At 42.0% G+C, this 17,844-nt stretch overlaps 1 non-coding gene across 1 annotated transcript; it reads left to right on the top strand.

Annotated features, from left to right (window-relative positions):
- Positions 1-12,604: 12,604 nt before the first annotated feature.
- On the top strand, positions 12,605-12,711 carry LOC136509719 (small nucleolar RNA R71). Its single transcript, XR_010772466.1, has one exon. It is a non-coding gene; the product is annotated as a small nucleolar RNA R71 (small nucleolar RNA).
- Positions 12,712-17,844: the final 5,133 nt, after the last annotated feature.

Below are 17,844 nucleotides of genomic sequence, written 5' to 3'. Positions count from 1 at the left end.
ACATTTTTAGGTGGATCTAAATAGAATGGCATGTTGTTGTGCCTACCCCCAGTGTAGGAGTAGTGCATATTTAGGTGGTGTGTACGTGATCTTGATTTTAAGAGCATGACAAACCTCTCATAAGGCATCAACAAAGCTTGACTAAACTCAATGCAAAACAAGCAGCATATATGAGTGAAAGTTTTTCTAATCTAAATATCATATATGGCTCTAGTAAGAATTCAAGCTTTGTGATACAAGAAACTCATCATGTAGGATTTTTATATTTTCAAAAGATAAATCTCTAGAACTTTAGTATCACTAGGAAGAAGATAAACAACAACTTAGACCTTCTCATACCATATCCATCAATTACCTAGACTTAGCTCAAACATATGCTACCCACGAGTTTCAAGTTTAGAGCAAATTCTCATGTCAAATCAATCTCATCCAAAACTCGGGAGAATTGAAGACTGAAAACTAGGTACTTGAAAGAAATTACAACAGAGCAAATATTCATCATTTCCATCATGTGAGATCATCTTCAAGTTTTATTTATTTATTGACTCTTAAAAACAAACTAAAGCACACCTTAAGCAAACTATATACACACTCTTTTTATTTGGTTTCCTTAATTTTTTAGATCATACTATAGTAATATATATAAAAGACAAAGGCAAATTTTTATTTTATTTTCTTAGTTTACCATTTTTTAATTAATAGAAATTTGAAAATTAAATAAACTAAAGAAAATAATAAAATACTAGAAATAAAACTTACCTTAGGTAAATGGGGGCTCCTCCCCCAAGCTGGGTATTGGTATGGTCCTTTAGCGAGGCAGGTGGTTAATGTGGAGATGACCAAACAAGTAGTTCTAGTTGTCATTCTCCTGTTGCTGTTGTTGCTGGATGGCGACGAGGCATTGTTTGGCTTCTTCTTGCCACTGGGAATGTTGGTGAAGAGTGTTCCGAATCTCCTACTAGTTCTCCTCGATGGTGGTGAGCCTAGTGTCGAAACGAGCATACTCCATCTGCTGCTCATGATAACCTATGGGATGGTCATGGTAGCCACGAGCAGAGAAGGACATGCGTCCTCCCTGGTGGCCATTAGAGACCTCCTCGTAAAACTGATGTTGGTAATAGTCAAAATTGCCATCCTGCCATTGCCCACTTGGGCCCTGTTGCCAGGAACTCTCTGAATGATGCAGAGAAGGCTGCTCACACCCAGCTTGCACAGGTTGGTGCATACGGGAAGATCCCGATTGGTCCCAACCTACATGCTGAGGAAGGTGAACCTGGGAAGGTCTTGCTTGATCAAATCCTATGTAGCCGGTGAAGGCAGGGCCTTCTGGAATGGGGTCGTCTCCACGGTACCGAGGCTATGGGTTGCGAGTGATCCTTGCAGTGGCACTCCTGCGAGGTGCTTGCTCTATTTTCTGCAAATCAAAGACAAACGAATCTACCACATACAGACTGAGGTTCCAGTCTGGTAATGAAAATTCATTTATGTAGTCCATATACATCATGACTATTTTCCCATCCTTGCCCTTTTTTAATATGTGTGCATGATTAAAATAGCCATAATCTATCATCCATTGGGGACTATCAATGTATGTAATAGAAGCGTTGTCACACCCGATTTTAAGGATAAAATGGGATACAAAATCTTATGTGCGCCTAGAGATCAGTCACACACATAAGTCGACAAATTATAAATAGTATCATCACAAGTGTTTATTACATCACGAATATTAAGACATAGTCCTCACATAAATGTAGCGGAAGTATAAAGAAAAATCTCTCGCGAAAGCTCCATATCACAGGGACGTCCACTGGTTGACCACAAGTCTAGTAATCCTTAGGAAAGTCGTCATTACCATAGCCATCTGTTACCCATCCGGGATTTTTATCCAAGTAATGAAAATAAACAAGCGTAAGTACGTGTCATACTCAACAAGTGTAACATAGGGTTCATGAGGCTCAAAAGGCTTGACATAGGTTTAACAACATTCACCTTTTAATTGTCACAATTTTAGCATAAGAGTAGCAACAAGTTGTTTCATTCTCAAAGTAAAACACATGATCAATGTAAACAAGGACAATGAATAGGATAAATGGATAATTCTTAATGATCATCTATTCCATAAGGGTCCAAGGCCGCTCGTGACCGTGAGCACGGCTGATATACCAGTTTTACACTCTACAGAGGTTGTACACTTTCACTGTGAGTCGTGATACCCATATGCTCGGGTTAATTACTCCCAAAACACTTCAAAGGTGAGTAGGCAGGGGTCACTATGAAGCCTTTCAAAGGTTCATCTAATAGGTTAGGGCCGCTAGGTTTTTGTGCCCTGTGAATGTAGGGCTCTCCTTCTGACAGGCATAATGACATGGAGCCTATACACTGACGGACAGAGGCCACACTATATCCAACCCGAAACACACCCCTCTTGCACCATAAAGGTAACCTTTAACAAGCTAGAAAAGGTCCTCATATTGAGCTAAAGCCAGAACCATGTAGCCCTCACAGTTGTACTGTAAATGCCAGATGATCACTTATAAATAAGTCCTTAGGGAGAGGAATCTGAAGCATTTAGAAAGTAGCTAAATACCCTAGCCCCCTATTTCCAAGTTGCTAAAAAGTCATGTTTTAATGTTTATTGCATATACTATTAGTCAAGTTACAAGATCATGGTTTAGTTGAGCACTAGCAAAGCTACCCAATGCATATCCCATAGGAGACATGGTATAAGTTCTATTCTATGGAATCCCTATCAAGGTGACACATGCAATATGAATTAAATGTATTAAAGTTGATAGAAAACAAGGATGATCCCATGCTATACTTGCCTTGAACAAAGTGCTCCTGCTAATCCTGCACGTCAAAGTAGTACTCTTGATCACCCATGAATTGCTCACCGTCTATACTCGATAATCATAGCAACATACAAGCATCTAGAAGCAATCATGCATAGCAAACAAAAGCTATAGATTAGAATAGTACACAAATCACCATAAAGTCATGATGAAAAGTTTGTAAAATGAATCTACGGCTTGCTATGAACACACAGACACGAAAATCATGAAAATCGGAGCTAAAACGAAGAAGTTATGAATTAAACAAGATTTCCTTTATTAAAATAATAGATTAAATATAACCTCAAATTTTAAAAATTGAAAACATGTCTAATAGTAGGGTGAACATGTAGGTTACTCAATTACGAACCTAACGCAACTTGAACGGATCAAATCAGAGTTAAAATTAAGATTTTATGGCTAAAACAAAATTAGTGGCAAAACTGTAAATAGATGGAACTTGATTTTAGAATTTAAATTATTAAAATCGGATTTTAAATCGAACCAGGGACTACGGGCATGATAATGAAGAAATACAAGGGTTCTTTAGCAAAATGCAGGGACGGTGGGTTAACACATAGAAAAGTTCAGGGACTCTTTTGCAAAACAGCCGGGCGAAGGGGTATGGCGAGATAACAGCCATCGGATCAAGATCGGAGGGAGCAGATTGGATCGGGAGGAGGAAAGCTACCAGCAGCGAGCTTGGCGATGGTGGCTCCATGGCTGGAGATGGGAATGCTTGCCGGAGCTCTTGGATTCCGGTCTACGGTCCACGGGGAAGCAAACCGAGGGCACCGGTAGAAAGAGGAGATGACGCCGAACTCACCACGACGAACTACGGCGGCAAAGAGCGGACGGAGGCAGCTGGCGGTGAGCTATAGTGACGGCAGAGCTTCTGTTAATGACGGTGATGCGGTGTAGGCAAACTAGAGTGAGAAAAAGAGTAAGAAGGGGCTCAACGGGTTTGTGAACTCAATGCGAAGCTCGGAGTGGTGCTTACGGTGATGGCGGAGTGGTTAGGCAACAAGGCAGCGTCGAACTCCTTCTCAGCGAGATCCAGATGGTGGCGCTAGGACATAGGGCAACGTTGTGGCTGGATTAGGGCTGGGTGAGGGTGGCACAGGCGCGAAGGCTCGGTATATAAGAGGCTAGCGGCGTGGGGCACATGGCACCAAGAGGAATCATGGCGGAGACAGACATGGCCATCGCAGCAGAGTCCACGCCAAAGAAGGCTAGAGGTAGGAGATGGCGCTGATAGGTCGGGTCCACCTGTCGGCATTAGCGGGAGAGGGGCTAGGCGGTCAGCCAGAGAGAAAGGCCGCAGGCGCGCTACCGAGCAGGCCGCAGGCGAAGCTGGGCCGGCGCCTGAGTGAGAAGAGAGGAAGGGGGAGAGCACTGGGCCGGGAGTAGCAGGCCCATGCGGGGGAGGGAGGGAGAGGAGAAGGCGGGCTGTGCCTTGGGCCAGCATGCCGAATAGAGGGAGAGGAAAAAATAATAAAATTTCTTTTTCTATTTTCTTAAACACCATTTCAACTCCAATTTAAACTCAAATTCAATTCTTTTGCAAATTTCAATCAATCCAAAGCATCACAAATAAAATATGCAGCAGCATGTATGCACATACATGTATGTAGTCCTATATTTGATTTTATTTTTAACAAAGTTATTATTTTTCTCAATTTAAATGTTCATAAAATGCATAATTAAATCATTTTCGCCTATTTTAAAATCATGCAAATTTTAAGGTGTTACAGGCGTTTGCTAGTAAACCCAAATTTCTAGCTATGCGGGTGACCAAAGAAGTGCACCCAATATCTCCCTTTAGTCCAAGAATTTCTGCCCATTGTGCCATCATGAATTTTACAAGTGAGACCTTCTTGGCATAGAGCCTTTCTTTTAACTATGGCATAGAGCCTTTCTTTTAACCATGGCATAGAGCTGTTTAAGTTCGTAGTCATTTGTGCATGAACCGCAAAGTAGGGTGGTGAATATCATTGGTGCAAGGGCGGTAGCAAACAATTTCTTTCGATATCTCCCTCCAAAACTTCGTGCTATCAAAGTCTTGTATAGCTGAGTCTACATCAATTGTGCACTGAGCAGGGAATCTTAGAAGCTCAATAAAGTTCTTCCAAGGAAAAGAAAATTCTTTTCCAAGGAACCTAAATGAGACTTCCGAGTCAGTGGTTTGTAAAGTGCATAAAAATTCAAAAGTCAAAAGTTTGCACCCTGACTCATCTATTTCCCATGCATCCTCCCATACTACGGCCTTGAAAATAAGTTCAAATTCAGAGTCCATACCTGTGGACTGAAGTAGGGCTGGATCAAAGGCAGGGGTGAGGACAAAATCCTGGTCCTTCAGTGTAACACCTATGGTGTTACGAGCTATTTTAGCGCCATGATTTAGGCCTAAGAAAAATCACCGAAACGAGTTTCTCAGATTTTTTATTTAAAAACACACTTGAAATAATACACAAATCTTATGTGGCTCACTTTTCTGTGTGAGAGAGAGGGTCAAATAAATTTAGTGAGTTAGTTTACTTAAATGCATATATGTGTTAATGAAAAATCCTAACGCGAAGAGTAGAATAAGTAGTTCTAAACATTGGCACCAAGGTGATTTTTGTAAACAAAAATTAAATATAATTTGTATATAGTATTTAAATAAAATTCGAAGTGCAAGTTTAGTAGATGGAAATGCAGCATTAACTTTTGGGAAATAGATATTGTTAACTAGTGCTTTGGGAGCTCAAAGATCAAATAGGAAATTAAGATAAGCCTTTTTCGTTAAGACGGCAGACCCTTGAATTTATGTTTAAAATAGCATTTGTGGCCAATTATATTGAGCGAATTAGTTAAATGGTGCTTATATATTTTGCTCCTATGGGTTAGTATAAGGTATGGACTATGGCATGAAGTATTTGTTGGTTGAGGCTAGCAAGGTTTAGATCTATTAAAAATTGCGACGAAAGAGTTAATGGTTACTTAGTCCTAACTGAAAACCTTAACATTTCTAAGCATGAAGGGTGGTAGACAATGCCATTTTGGGCATTTAATTTCTAACAAAAATGTTTAAACACTAGTTGCATGTTTTGGTATTATTGATTGCATCAAAGTGAGTGCTTTGTGATGGTATAGGGGTTGGTTTGGTTAGTGCTTGTTTTGATCACAAGTTAAATGCCGTTAAATAGCTAGAACGTGTTGTTGGCCAGCTAGTTCTTGACCTTGGGCGCTGGTTGGCAGTCCCAAGTTGGCATGTTTCTACCTTCCTCGCTAGTTCATCTTTGTCTGAGTTTGTTGCTACTACTAGTAGCCATATATATCTTCTTGAGCCTTGTCGAGATGGTTTAGTCTTAACCGAGCTGGATTAGAATTTGGGCATGCTTTAACATTCGTGCAGCGCACGATTCTGGTCGTTTCGCCTGGTGTGTGCAGTCACCACATGCTTTGGCGCTCGCGGGCTACCTTGCTCGCCCTGTCGTCGTGGTGCGCTGTCGTTGCTATGCCGTGCACTGCTGTTAGCTGCGCCCGGCCGTGCTCTTGTGAGTCGCCGTGCTACACTGTTGCGCGCACACCGCCACCACACATGGCCTGCCCTGCTCCATCACGTGTGTGTCACGCTTAGGAGGTCAGCCGTTGTGCCGCGCGAAGGGCCGAGCTAAGGCCGCGGCTACCGTTGCGTGGTCGCCATGGAGCTTCCTCCACCTCTTGTTTCACCTACCTCACCGTAACCTGAGCATGTCCATCTACCATCGCGACGTGGTTGATGACCCCAGTTGCAGTATTGTGGGGATGCGTCCCTGCCCGCCTTGATCAGCTAGCCGACGTCGGTGCGTCGCTCGGGTCTGGCTGCTCCAAGTCATGCACACCACGCCAAGCCTACCCATCGCATCGCCTGGGTGCACGTGTTGGTGGCAGCTAGTGGCCGGGGCTATCGTCTTAACCCTCTTGCATTGTTTGCCTACTCTTTCGCGCAACCACCATGGCCAGAGCTCTGTACCACCACTGGTAGGCTCTGCTATCTCATGGATCCTTGGCTCAATTGCTTGCACTAGTGCGTGGCTTAGGGAGCCAGCTAGACACCCTACCTTCTCCATTCCTGGCCGAGTACCTACCGACCGTCAATTTGATGAATTGCTCGCTGCTGGCCATCTTATCTCCAGAACAGAGCAACGCTCAGGGGTAAGTCCCCAACCCAGAGGTAAGGATTCAATTGGGGCCGTTTCAAGGCTCACCTTGACCACCTTTAGCCAGTGCTCACATTGTCTTGGCTAGGACCCTCGTTGGTGATGTGGTGATGCAATAGGACCGCCACGTAGCGTCGCCGTCGTGCTTGGGCTCACATGGCTGGGTCACCTCAACCCTCCCCGGCTTCAACCGCCACCATAGCGCGGGCCGTGGTAAGCTCTGGATGCTTCTCTGCCACCGCTACTCCTCCGTTAGCACGTAGGTCTGCCGGAGCAGTCGCGCCACCACGCGGATTCCCTGTTGACGTGGGTTAGTGAAATTAGTGCATAGTTGGACGTGCTACTGATTTCTACTGCCGCGCGTAGGTCCTGATGTCTTAGCCGGCTTCACAGGCATGTAGATGGGGGTCTCTGTAGGCCGGCGTGGCCGTGCGGTGCTGGCCGGAGTCACATCGGAGCGCATGGGCGCAGTGGGGACCCAGTCGTTGCGAGATGGTGTTTCCCTCTTTTTGCAAATGTGTTTGGTGCGCGTGGGCTTCCTCCGTGGGCCGTTGGCTGGGCCAACCGGTTGCACGCGCGGCCACCCCACGCGGGCCGCGTTGGGTTGCTGGCTGGAGTTGCCGCCGCCAGCCCTTTTCGTTTTCTAAGCCTTTTCCAATTTAGTCTCTAGAGTAAATTTGTAAATTCAATATAAATTTGTGTAGAGATTCAAAAATTGTGAAACTAATTTTGTTAGAATCCAAAAATCATGATCTATCTGCTAGTATATCTTGTTCACATAGTTTCATGATATTTCCAGGAGTTAGCTAATTAATTTGAGATACTTAATATTGTTAAATATGAACTTGTAGGAATTGTTGTAATGAATTGGTGATAGTGTTGACCCTAGAAATTTCACCATAAGTTCCTCGTATTATTAGGTGCTCACTATAATTTTTGTAGCTTCTGAATAATTAGTTTGCTGGGGTAACTAATGAGCCTTAGTTTATAGATATAGTAAATAAAAGGAAATAAACAAACACCTAGAAATTTTATAACTAAAACATTGTGGGAAATTAGCGCCTTGTTCGACAATGTGGATACGTGGCCTAGTACGTTAGTCATTAGAGCTAGCTTGTTAGCCTAGCGGTGTAATCGTATTTTAAGCGTTGCGGTTGCCATTGATTAATTACATTTTCCGCGTGTATCCACGAATGTCATAATAGGAACAACGATGGATCTGGAGTCGACCAGGGTAGCAGAAAAGATGGTGCCTTATTTATCGTGTCGCCATGATGGAATGTTAATATTTGGTTATATCTTACCCAAGCAAGCCCCGATGCATAACCCCTATTATTTTGCACTTTTTTTATGCTTGTGCATTAAGTTTTAAGGAGTTTAATGAAAACCCACTTGCATATATATATCCTTATACTATGAGTCTTACTAGTATGATAGGATCATGTAGATTGCTATGCTACAGGACTCCGGTAGAAGTCGAGTGATTGTCTGTCACTCGTGAGATATAGGAAATATATTATTGTTGTTATTATATTACTATCACATGGAATATATGTATATATATATATATATATATATATATATATATATATATATATATATATATATATATATATATATATATGAATGATAATTGGAGACCGGGCAGAATGGTACTTTAGATTTGGACTTGGTTTGGCATTCGAGCGAGGCTCGGATTGCACTTATTCCGCCTGTGTCGGTTAAGGATCGGCTGTTGCATTGGGTTCTAGTCAAGTCATAGACTTATTATCCTGAGCACATACTTGTTTATGGGAGGAGGGAAGGCTCATTGCTCTCTTGTCATGGGTTCCGCCTCTTTCTGGACCGACTGATTGGAGGTGGGGATGGTGGAAGTCTAAGCGCCATATTGAGTCTAGGACTCAAGAGTGGGGGCTTGGAGTCCAAGTTTGGATGGGGACCTAGACCCCTTGATAGGAGAGTGGTTGGTTGGTCTTGCTTGTGCCGGGAGTACAAGCGGGGCGTGTGTTTCAAGGTATCCAGCTAGGCACATTGATTCGTGAATTGCCGGGTAATCCGGTACAACTTGTCTATAATCTAGCACCGTAGTAAGAACTGGAATATGAGAGATGGAAAACTGGTTCTGATTGCTTACCACCTGCTTGAAAGTAGCACAGGTGCTTACATAGAATGGTTAGTTATTGAACTAATGATGACTGCTAATAAAATTGAATATAAGGACGCACGTTTAGTAATGCCCCTGTAGATGCAATAAACGCACAAGCCAGATAGCCTTGCATACCCTTGGAGTATTTTCTTTCCTCCTGACGGGTAAGTCTTGTGGAGTACAATTGAGTACTCAGGGTTTGTTCTAGCCTATTGCAGGTGACAGGAACATGTGGAGCTGACACTTGTATGTGGAAACCTCCTGGTGGGCTCAGCGAGGATTTCCTTTACATTGCGGACATAGAGCTTATTTGAAATTTCCACCCAAAATGTTTTACAAATAGAAAAACTTATAACTTGTTACGATGTATATAACGGACCATCATTTTAATGTTTAACTTGTCCGTAAATGATTTTATTCCCGCTGAAACTCTGATAACATGGTCATATTCCGCTGTTATAAACAATAAATATTATACTCTGATGTTGCATGGAAAGTGATGTAAGAGATGGCTAAGAATGTTGTAAGCTTTATTCTCTCATTTGTGATCCTGATGGAAAAATGTGGATTTTCGGGTTCTCCCTTGGTGTGTGCTCGATGGAACTGCGTACTTTGGTGTCCTCCCTCGTGTACTTAGTGCCTAATAGAAGACGAGTACTCCTGGGAGGCATTAGATTAGGCGGTTCTGCCATATTCAGCTTCTTGTAGATGTTTGTCTCCCTATCATCCCGGAGCTTGAGTTGCTTTTCTTGTAGAAGAACGTTCCTCTCCACGGGGGCTGATCAGGACGGTGCTCCAACAGCGGGAGATGGAGGATGAACCTCCATGTCGGTGCTTGCTCAGGATGAAGAACTTCTTGTTGAACAGAATGATATCCCCCGCTTGAGTTTGCCGATGATTCCTACAAAATAGACAAAAACAACACAACTCGTGGAATGGGATTAAGAAAATAAAAATGTTAGTGGCTGCCATTCCAAAAGTCAGTCGTCCAGAGGTTAGTCGTTCCAAAATAAAAATGATTGCATAGTGAATATTCTAATCAAGATTCTAGCATGTCTTCCACCCTAATTCTTTTTAATTTCCTCTCTTGATTTGGACAACACTACCACTCTTAAATTCTATTTTTCTTGCTTAAATTTCAGCAGCACCTCTTCCTCTCTTTCTCAAGATTTTAACACTACATTCACCCAAATTTCCTCTCACTCTTTCTTTTTCCAACACTACTTCTACCAAAGGAAATTCAACTACGAATTTTTCTTCTGGATTTTCGAACTCAAGAGCTGGGATTGTGTTGTGTGATGGCCGAGAGCAGCAAGTTTGGGTCTAGGATTTATAGCGGGGGAAGCAGGAGGCCGGCCGGCCTAGTGGTGGGGCCAGCCGGCCCCACACAATGGCCAAGTGGCTTCCTCTTTCGGCTAGTGGTTCTTTGCTTCATCCTTAAGGAAGTGATCAGCTCCGTCGGTGCTCCTTTCGGTGGTGAAATGATAGAATGGAGGAGAGTCAGAATGGAGGTGATGGAAGTGATGGGTGGTGGTTGAGTGGGTCCCATGTGTCTCCCATATTTCTACCATATATACGTATAACAATGCAATGCAAAAATATTTTATGATACTATGAAATATAACAAGATGAATGATGGTATTTTTAAATTTTTATGCCTCCACAATAATTTTTTCTCATGGGTTTTTAAGCCGTAAAAATTATTTACATGGGGCTTAGATTTTTATAATGCCATAATGAGAAATTATATTTTATGATGCAAATGTTGAAAAGTAAATATGCTAAGATAAAATGATTAATGCAATACGAAAAAGTAAATATGGATAACTACCGAGTTACCTCCCGGCGAGGGTTCAGGATTTGAGTCCTTCAAACCGAACTTCTCTGTTCGGGTTTATTCTTTGGGTGCATCCGTCGATCCCGGAGATGGAGACCTTAATGGCTGCACTTGCTTTTCATGCCACTCCAAATTAGAGCATTATTCTAGTCTTGGCTTGAAGGTGAATCGCTCTTCCTTTCCATTGATATGGAATTTGATTTCTCTAGCTCTGACATCAATATGAGCATTTGTAGTGCTCAGGAAGGGTCTCCCAAGAATGAGGGGTGTCTTCATGTCTTCCTGCATATCAAGTACTACAAAATCTACGGGGACGAAAAAGTTTCGTATTTTTACCGGAATATTTTCGGCGATTCCCGTAGGGTAGCGAACCAATTGGTCGGCTAGTTGCATACACATTGATGTTGGTGTGAGTGTTGAATAGTTGAGCTTGTCGAAGACCTTTTTGGGCATGACACTAACACTTGCTCCAAGATCGCATAACGCATTCTTGAAGTTCTGGTTCCCAATTGAGCAATCGATAGTGGGACACCCTAGATCCTTCTTCTTGACAAATGAAGTATTTAGGATGGCCGCACTACACTCCTCTATTAACTTAATTACCTCAGTGGAAGGCAGTGGTCTTTTGTTGTTGAGGATGTCATCTAGAAACGGAATATTGATATATGGCTTTTGAATTACCTCTACGAACTTACCAAACTACTCATCCATTTTGATTTTCTGATTTCTACGTGGAAACGGTAGGAGAGTTGTGTCTTGAAAATCTTGTTGTAATTCTCACTCTTGTGATCCAAATTCTTCAATTTCATCGGTTGTTTTCTCCTCTTCCTGCACTGCCACTGGTGTCTTGCCTGTCCTTGTCGGATATGGTGGATCATGAGTAGACTTGCCACCTCTTGTAGTTATGGCGTTTACCTTCTCAAGGTTAGTAGCAACAGGCAGAGTAGCAGCCAACTGGGCTAATTGTGATTCTATCTTTTTATTATAGCTAAGTTGGTCTTTTATAGCAGAAGAAAAACTATCCATTTTAGTATTTATGCTTTCTAGGACCTTATCATTAAAAGTAAGCTTCTTAGAAATATTCTCATTAACCCTAGCTTGTTCTAAGACCAGGTCTCTCTAGGATGGTTGCTTAGGAGTATTATAGCTATTACTTGGGTACTTACCTTGGTAAGTCGACAGTTGTTGTTGATTCCACCCTTGTCTCTGTTGTTGTGGAGCAGAGTTGTTGATGATGATGTTAGCATCCTCCTGATATTCAGGGAATTGAACCCCCAAATATTCTCCACATATATTCTGAGCATTAAATGCATCTTGAATAGCCTGACGATCTTTCTTGTAATTGGCTCGCTGTTCAAGCCAATTCAACAAGACATCCATCTTGGTTGATAGTGCACATACCTCTTTTGGTACTTCTTCACTCTTATTGCATAATTGAATGTTGCATGATGACTAGCATTGATTAGAGGCTATCTTTTCCATAAGAATTTTAGCTTTTCCAGGGGTGAGTGACATAAATGATCCTCCAACAGTGGCATCAAGTTGTTCATGAGCCTTTTGAGTTAATCCATGGTAGAAACTTTGCATGAGCAACCAATCTTCTATCCCATGATGAGGACAAATTGAAATGTATTCTTAAAAACATTCCCATGCTTCTAGAATGGTTTCTCCTTTCCGCTGTTAGAAGTTTGAAATCTTTCCTCTTAAGGCATTGGTCTTGCCTACAGGGAAGAACTTTTCTAGAAAGGCCTTTGAACATCTTGCCCAAGTGTTGGTGTGATCTTTGTTGATGTAGAACCACTGCTTCACTCTTCCCACTAGTGAGAATGGAAATAGGTGAAGTAGTATGATGTCTTGAGCAACGTCCTTGATGACGACTGTGCTGCTAATCTCTAGAAAATTCTAAAGGTGAGCACTAGCATCTTCATGTGCCTTTCCACTGAATGGAGTAGCTTGCACCATGTTGATGATGCTTGGCTTTAGCTCAAACTCGAGATTGTTGGTTTTGAGTGTTGGTCTAGTGTGGATATTTTTAGTGCTTGGAGCAGAGAATTCATGCAGAGTCTTCTCAGCCATGACTTCAGGAACTGATGTTGAGCTTCCTCTTGATTCCGTTGATTCTCATTGGAAATTGTTGGTGAATCACAACCGAGTCTGCAATACCCTGTATAAGATATGAACAAAGACAAACAAGGGTAAGCCTGCTAAAGCAGAGGTTATGATTTTATCAATAAGTATTTATTTGGTCAATTCTCTTTAGCCATGTGCCCCTCCCCAACAACAGCGCCAAAAATGCTTGTTGGCATTTCTTAGCATCACTTGTTACTAGGTTGTCATCCCTAGCATAATGCCAGAAATGCGTGGTTGGTAATTATTAATGACACTTGTAAAGTTCAGAGAAAAATATATATATTAAAGTATCCGCAAGCACACAAATAATATACCATTGTAGCATTTAACCCGGGAGTATACTAGTTATCGTTATTTATATTTTTACCACAGGGAGGAGCTTATGGAGTGGTGTTGGCATAGAGATATTGACAAATGTGTATACTTATGATAATAATCACTCTCATGCTATTGTAGGAGTAAGTCAAAGGGTAAATAAATAATAAGTGTAAGGTAATAGTTGTATTCCAGAGATAGAATTAGAGACTCATAAAATGTAGTACAACTAAGCAGGAGATTCATTAAGAGCAAAAGATTCCTAAGTCATTACTTATCTACTAAGTCTTTTGTACACCCTAATATATACACTCTCATCTATAGTATAACTAACTCTGGATCTATACATAAGGAACATTACTAAGGAAGGTCAACAACAGAGGTTGTCTACCTTCTCAATCACGTTCTATGTGCTCTACAAACAGGGAGTGGACTACAAAGGACTCAACAGGAGTGTTACATCCGTGATCTATCATATGACCCAAAGTGTAGAGGGCATCCGCAGGCAAATAATATCTAAGCATCATGCTTACATAGTGTCGACCACTTAACTCACGCGCATAATGAGCTAAGTGCTTTGTGAACATGTGCATAAACTCATCATTAATCATAACTATATCAAGCATACAACTAGAGCAAACTAAGAACATAATAAGTAGCAACATAATAATATTACAGTAGCACAAAGTCATAAATATAGAGATATAATGGCTATACCAGTCTCCAGACGGTAGATCCAGAATCCTGAGCAATAGCCCACACTCTTATTGAACCTTGCTAGCTAATCTATACTAGAAACTTGAAGAACTAGAGCTCTAATCTCTAATCTCTAGAAACCCTAGTTTTTTGTCTAACCCTGACTTATGATCTGATGGCTTGATTCTTCCTAGAGGGAGGGGGGCTGGATTATATAGCCCTAAGGATACAACGTGAGCCCTCGGATCAAACTGACTTAAGCAACGACTTAGATGCTTGCTAGGAGACGGTGGGAAACTGACATAGCGATGAGGCTGATAGGTGGGCCCTTGTGGGGTCAGGCGGCCTATAGGTGGGGCCAGGTGGCCCCACTTGCCAGCCTCTCAGACTCCGCTTCGGTGACGTGGCTTCTAGAGTTGGTTTCACGATGGAATTTTGATTTTTCCTTTGACGTTTAAGTCCCCCTTGATGATTTTCTGATTAAACCCTGCTGAAAACATAGATTCACCAAAACTCGTGGAAATTATTAGTTTAAACCCCTAAGTCTATGTTGGTGATCATTTTCATGGATTATTTTGGGTTATATTGATGTTTATAATGGTCGATAACTACCGTCAACAATCCCCCTAGTTGGTATGGCAATCACCTGGAGGCAGGTGTGCAACGGGACACTAAGAGATGTATGTATGAAATGTAATGAGCTATGTAAATTATTGTATTATGATGATGTGGCCTTAGTGTTCCTATGGTGAGCGTTAGTACTTAGCTATGGAGGGTAATGGCTCTATTGGATCTGTGCTTACACAACTGTGTTGAGTTACGATATCCTGCTGGAGGTGAAAGTGTACAACCTCTATAGAGTGTAAAATATATCTGGATAGCCATGTCCATGGTCTTGGATGGGTTACGGTTTGGTTTCAACAACTAGATAGGTTGGGATGAGTGGAAACATGATTGAGCATGATTTTGGAAATAAATGGTTGACTGCCATGTGCTGTGGGAACAGAGCGTTTAGCAGCACTTAAAATTGTGACAAACCCCCTTTTCAGAAATACTCTTATATATGGAAAATTGTTGTATTTTGTATAAAGGTATTTATAAAATGAAACCCTACATGTGTCAAAAAGTTAGCTTTATGCAAATAAAACTAAGCCTTATCCTTGATTTATCCATATGCATATACTGTTATCTCCTTCTGTAGGGTAAGGTTGGATTTGCTGAGTACTTTGTACTCACCCTTGCTTTGTTGTACAGAGGAAGACCCAGAAGCTGTGTTCTAGTAAGGTCGTGTTTGCACCCAGCTTAGCCTATGCCATGGAATCGCCAGATATTAGTGTGTTGGTTTGTGTGGATCTTTGGATCCATCTGTATCTTTATTTTAGCATGGTTTAAGTGCCCGCTTCCATTCGAACTACTACTTTGAGACTATTTGATGTAATAAATGTGCGTACTAGCCTCCAAGGACTTGTATTTTATCACATTTGAGTTTCTAGATAGCCGAGGATGCTTCACCTCGCCTCTGCAAGACTCCCCATTCGTGGGCTGCAGCAACTCGCGAAGACTCTGTGATGGCACTTTCTTGCCGCAGCAAAAAGGACACACAAAGGTGCCCTTGCCACGACCACGAAACCTGACGCCTCCATTGGAGAGGCCGAGTCGGATCTCGCTCTCCTTCTCTTTGAATTTAGCCTCGTCTGAATATGAGTTTTCGCTCTCGGAGTCACTGTGGTCTGCCATGCTTGCAGAGAAAGGGGAAGAAAGAAAAAGAAAGATCAACTCAACTACAAAATTTTGCAAGTTCAGAGTGGAGAAAGCAACACACCGCACCCCCTTATACAAAGCAATGGTGACGATTTGTATGGCAACGTCGACTTCCATAGGCGCATATTTCCTGTCACCTCGCCTCATAGTGTACCCAATGCGTCCATTCAATGGCAACCATTCACTTGGTAGCGTCGAGTTCCCAAGGCGCGTATTTCATGCCGCTTGGCCAGGCAGCGTACCCAAAGCGTTCAAAAACATTGGAAAAGCAACCGCCACAATGGTGATCAATTAGGAATATGATTCACATGTAAGAACATGTCATACCCAATAGCCATGTTATGGGCTACATCGTCGAGATCGCGTCCAACGTCCAAGATCAAGTGGCACAGTGCATTGCATGGTCGGACGATACTCTTTAAATAACTAGAAAACAAGTTCATCACAATAACTCCTCCTCAATCAAATTCCACAAAAAAACTCCTCCTCAATCAACGTACATAGCGCTGTTGCGCCTCTCTAGCCCTCCAGCTCGCTACCGTCCACACGTCGTACCTTCATCCACGCAAGCAATCATGGTGGCGAGGTGGCACCCCACGTCGCTGATGGTGCTCCCTATCGAGGTGCAAATTGAGATCATCGGCCACCTCGCTAAGACCTTGGAGCGGCCCATGGATGACCTTCGTAGCCAACGGGCGACATGCTCATCCATGCGCTGCATCTACGGTGACCCCGTGTCACACCCCAAAATTCTAATTTTGGGTTGTGCATAGAAAACACTAAATAAAATGAATTATTTTAATATTTGGATAAAATTGACCAAGTTTAGTTTGAGCTAGCGCAAATTTAGTTATAGGAAAAATGTGAATTTTCAAAGTTTTCTAATTTTGACGGGCGTTTGGATGATGTGATATTTGCTTGCTGCTTCTTTGTGTGTTGAGAGTGAGCAAAGTCTTTAAAATGCGTTAGTAGGTCGATTTTCCTTCTCCGGCACGCCTTTATCTTTTTCTACAATCAAATTCTTTGTTTCTCGGCTCAAGTTTTCATTGGGAGCTTCCTAAAATCTTTTCTTTGTAACGCAAATCACTCCTTTTAGTTCCTCGTTCGTCAATCAATCTCTACAAACTTCTCAGAATTTTTTCTAGCTTTTCCTATAACTTGTTCCTACTTGTCTATGAGCATAATTTAATTTTTAGATGCTCCAAATTATCTTATCATGTGCTCCAAATACTTTATTTGGGTTCCTCATGTTCCATAATGTCTCTCAGAATTTTCCCCGAATTTTCAGAGCTTTCGGAGTATTTTTCACAGCTTAAATAATAATTCTAGACTTTTCTGGAATTATTTTATCCACGAAATTAATTAATTCCAAAAATAATAAATCTCTCATTTTTCCCAACGCTCAAAGTCCATGTGCAATAATGCTAATAAATCCGAAAGACCCATGCATTTATTTACTAATGGGCTTTAATGATTATTTAGGCCCATTAGTAAATGTGGAGGGTGTAACATCAATTAGTACCATATTGCTAGTTGATGTAGATGTGGGGAGTTTTTCTTCCAATAAATATGTACCAACCCCTTGGGCAAACTACACCAAAACTACCGTAAGAGGAGCCCCTAGTTTGGGAAATCCCTTGTGTAGTAAATTTGAATTATCTCCTCCTCTCACCGTCGCCGTCGTCGCCGTGCTGCCCAACCCGGCCATCCTCTCCTTCGTGCAACAAGTCGAGTCCACCCCTACGCAGCTGTTGTTGCCATGGCCATGTGACGGCTGAATGGGAGGCCAAAGGATGAAGACGTATATTTGTTTTAAGTCCATTTTGAGTCGTTCCAATTGCGTTAGATTCATATCGATGTGATCTACATGCTAGTGTCATCGTTTTTCATGTCAAGTGACTTTTATATATATGCTTAAATATTAATTTGATTAATATGCAT

This window comes from Miscanthus floridulus, chromosome 15, assembly GCF_019320115.1.
Source record: "Miscanthus floridulus cultivar M001 chromosome 15, ASM1932011v1, whole genome shotgun sequence".
Classification (NCBI taxonomy): Eukaryota; Viridiplantae; Streptophyta; class Magnoliopsida; order Poales; family Poaceae; genus Miscanthus; species Miscanthus floridulus.
Note: the sequence above shows the minus strand (reverse complement) of the source record. Positions and strands in the feature narration are given on the sequence as shown.